Raw genomic sequence first — 4,620 nt, 5'->3', positions numbered from 1 at the left:
ATATGATACATGTTAAGAGGCTTGTGTAGGGCCTCGCGGGGTCCTATACGCCATGTCACGTCTTTGGTGTACTTTGGGTCGTGAAAAATGGAGGACTCCAGTTTGAAACTCTACATATAGTATCTTCGGATAAGTCATTTCAGAAGATGATTAAGCACGCTAAGAATGTAGAGGGTGTAAAACAGGACTTTATTCTAAGAAAGGTTGTAGTTTCAGTGGGTCATTTTCTAATGGACTAGTTCCTTTGGAACCTGTTTCTCAGGAGTATTCTAGCTACCATGTTTAGTCCGCCATGCATGTATCATCTAGGGGTCCATATGAGACTAGTCAACATCTATTAGGAAAGAGGAAATATTCCACCTCCTTTACTTCAGCACAGAGGTTGAATTTGGACCGAGTCTGTTATAAGTATGGTCAGTCAGGGCATATTCGTAAATGGACAGTTCGCGACGGACTTCTCAGGCTATAGTTCCAATAGATAGAGGAGGAAGCTTATTCAGTAGAGATCATCTTTATCTTGGGTAAGGTGGCCACGCAACAATTAGAGGTGGTACTCAATCTAACTGAAGTTGTGGTCAGGCAGTATTTATCCCAACACGAGTGATGCACAGACACGAGTAAGCATGTTCATATATGTCAAATTATCTAAGATCCATGAACAATGGATGAATGTAATGCAAGGAAGAAGAAAGCTATTTGGAAGAGAAGAAGAAAATATCTTGCCTTGTATTGAATGTATGAGCTAAACTACATTATATACAGATCTGACAAATGTAACAAACTTTCTAACCGACTTATTCTAACTAACTCAACTCATCATTAATTAACCTCACATAACCAAGTAATTAGATTTAACAACTAACTATCATTATCTAATTCAACTGATCAAGGCACATCTACACACTTGTTGATTTCCTTCACACTCCCCCTCAAGCTAGAGGCTATGAAAATGCTCTTCATTCCTAGCTTGGACATCAAATATGAGTGTAGGTGTCGACCAAGACCTTTGGTGAACAAGTCAGCAGGTTGTTCTGCAGAAGGCAAATATTCAGGAAAAATCAGTCCCTCTTGGAATTTTTCTCTGGTAAAATGGCAGTCTATATCAATGTGTTTGGTCCTTTCATGGAAGACAGGATTGGCAGCTATTTGGAGAGCTGATTTACTGTCAGTAAACAATGTAACAAGAACCTTGACATCAACTCCAAGTTCTTTGAACATGATAGTCATCCAGATCACTTCTGCAACTGAAGAGGCCATGGCCCTGTACTCAGCCTCTGCTGAACTCCTGGAAACAGTGGTCTGTTTCTTAGAATTCCATGAAATGGGAGAGTTCCCAAATTGCATCAAATAACCAGTAATTGATCTCCTACTGTTAATACAAGCTCCACAGTCAGCATCACAGTATATCCTTAAAAGATTATCAATATCAGATGACATTAATATCCCAGCCCCTGGTTCATATTTCACATATCTAACCAATCTCAAAGTTGCTTCCATATGCGATTTTTTTGGAGAATGCATGAATTGACTTAGACTTTGCACAGCAAATGCAATATCTGGTCTAGTAGTTGTGAGATATAGTAACCTCCCAACAAGTTTCTGATAACCATTTATATCTTCCAGGCCTGGATCTATATGTGACAAAGGTACATGTTGATCAAATTCAGTTGTAGTAAGCTTTTGGTTCTGATCCACTGGAGTTGCAATAGGTTTAGCTCCTGCAAGTCCCATATCTGCTACCAACTTCAAGGCATATTTTCTTTGATTCATTAAGATCCCATCTTTACTTCTAGCAAATTCAATGCCAAGAAAGTACTTTAGCTCACCCAAGTCTTTAATTTTGAAGGTTGTATGTAGGACTTCTTTGGTGTTTTGTATCATAGAGTAATCATTTCCAGTCAACAGTAGATCATCTACATATACCAAGATTATAGCTATCTTATCTCCCTCCTTCTTTGTAAACAAAGAATAATCCCTCGTACTTTGATGAAAACCAACTGAAGTCAGGGCTGTAGTTAGTTTAATATTCCATTGCCTGGATGCTTGTTTGAGGCCATACAAAGATTTCAAGAGTCTGCACACTTGACCATCACCTTTTCTCTGCTTGGAAAAACCCTCTGGTATAGTCAGATATACTTCTTCATATAGATCTCCTTGAAGAAATGCATTGTAAACATCCATTTGATACAACTTCCAGCCCTTAGTTGCTGCTATGGAGATAACAGCCCTGACTGTGGTCATCTTGACCACTGGGGAAAAGGTCTCTTGGTAATCCAATCCTTCCTTTTGGTTGTATCCTTTGGCAACTAATCTAGCCTTAAACCTTTCAACCTCCATATCTGCCTTGTACTTGATTTTATACACCCATTTACATCCAATTATTGCCTTCTTTTCTTTGGGAAGTGGTACAATTTCCCAGGTGTTATTGTCTTCCAATGCCTGTATTTCAGCTTTCATGGCTGTCACCCACCTCTCATCAGTTGCAGCCTCAATGTAGTTTGAAGGCTCAGTTTCCACTGAAAACTTGGATATATAACTTTGATATGATGGTGAAAGACTAGCATAGTCTATATTGTCACCAATTGAATACATGCAAGTACTAGAGCCTGCCTTTACTACATAGTCTTTGTGCCATATAGGAGGTTTGGAACCCCTCGTTGATCTCCTGATATCAGCAGTATCAGCAGTATCAGCAGTATTAGGTTGCTTAGTAACAGTAGAAGGTATCACTTCAATGTTTGTGTTTGAACCAGCACCCAAAACTGCATGAGGTGACACCACATCAACCCCATTATCCACCTCCTCTATATCAACATTAGTAGGAGGTAAGATTCCGTGGTCCTCAGAGCTAAAGTCAACAGGATCACTATTGTAAGAAGGCATTATTAAATCATCATAAGAAAAATGGTATTGAGGCGAAGTGTCACTATCATGCTGCTCTTGTACATCCTTTTTGAATGGGAAAATTCCCTCCATGAATACAACATCTCAACTAACAAAGAATGTTTTAGTTGCAAGATCATACAACTTGTAACCTTTCTGATATGCACTATAACCAACTAGTACTGCCTTCACAGCCCTAGGACTGAATTTATCCTTCTTAGTGAGATTTGTTGCAAAACACAAACATCCTATTACTCTCAAATGCAGCAAGCTTGGAAGTTTGTTATACAATAATTCAAAAGGTGACTTGCCATTGAGCATAGTGGAAGGCACTCTATTTAAAACATACACAGCTGACTCTATGCATAATCCCCAAAAACTGTTGGGCAGACCTCCTTGGAACTTGATTGCTCTGGTAGTTTCAAGGATGTGTCTGTGCCTCCTTTCAACAACACCATTTTGCTGTGGTGTGTAGGGACAAGAACTCTCATGCAATATATCATGTCTCTGTAACAATTGTTTGCAATCATGACTAAAAAACTCTCCACCATTATCAGACCTTAGTCTTTGAACTTTTTTGTCAAACTGTGTTGCTACTTCAGTAAAAAAATTATGTAATACCATTAGAACGTCTGACTTAAGTCTCATTAAGAACACCCATGTCCATCTTGTATGATCATCAACAATAGTGAGGAAATATCTCATGCCATCAAAAGTATTCCATTTATATGGCCCCCAAACATCAACATGTATTAATTGGAATGAAGAAGTAGACCTATGCATACTATGTGGAAAAGGCAATCTAGCTTGTCTAGCAAGTGGACATATTTCACAGTTATTCAAAGTAAAGGAACTGGTCTTACAAACATCATGAAACATAGGCATTTTCTTGAGTACATTCACTGGAACATGACACATTCTTTGATGCCAGATAAGAACATCTTCCTTCTGTGTTGCTGCAAGACATTTGTTACCACCAATTTTCTTATCTACTACCTGTATCTGTGAGTACAGAGTGTAGAGCCCATCTTCTTGCCTACCAATCTCCTTGACCTTCCCAGATGAGAGATCCTGTAACACACAATAATCTGGATAAAATGTAGCACAACAATTCAAGTCTTGTGTCATCTTGGAGACTGACATAAGGTTAAGCTTGAAGGCTGGCACACATTTGTTAGAACATCACCTCCTCTCAGGCTGCAGTTTCCAACATGTGAGACTCTGGCTGAATCTCCTGTGGGCAACTGCACCTGACCTGCATGTTCTAACAAACCACCATTCATCAAATATTTGGGATCACCTATCATGTGGTTCGTAGCACCAGTGTCTATTATCCATTTCACAGAAGTATTCTCATGGAGATAAGGAATACCTGTCCCTGCCATATTAACACTACCATTGACAGCTCCATTTCCATTATGATAGAACTCTCTTTGTCCAGATGAACTTGGTGGAGGATGTGGCAGCATACCTTGGTATTGTGCACACTGTTGTGGGCATGAATCATATCTAGGTTGGATATATGGGTGACAACATTGATGTTGCATTCTTTGTGGACCTGCAAAAGCATTATCACTACAATTGTTACCTGCCAAGGGACCAGTTACTGCATTGGATTGTCTCTTTCCCTTGAAGTCTGCAGGATAGCCAATCAGCTGAAAACAGTCTCCCTTTACGTGTCCAGTTTTGTGACAAAAATCACACTTCTTCAGCTTGTTGCAATCCGCTCTAGTATGA

The sequence above is a fragment of the Solanum tuberosum genome, unplaced genomic scaffold (assembly GCF_000226075.1).
Source record: "Solanum tuberosum cultivar DM 1-3 516 R44 unplaced genomic scaffold, SolTub_3.0 scf00156, whole genome shotgun sequence".
NCBI lineage: Eukaryota > Viridiplantae > Streptophyta > Magnoliopsida > Solanales > Solanaceae > Solanum > Solanum tuberosum.
The sequence above is the reverse complement of the archived record's forward strand: the minus strand, read 5'-3'. Positions refer to the sequence as shown.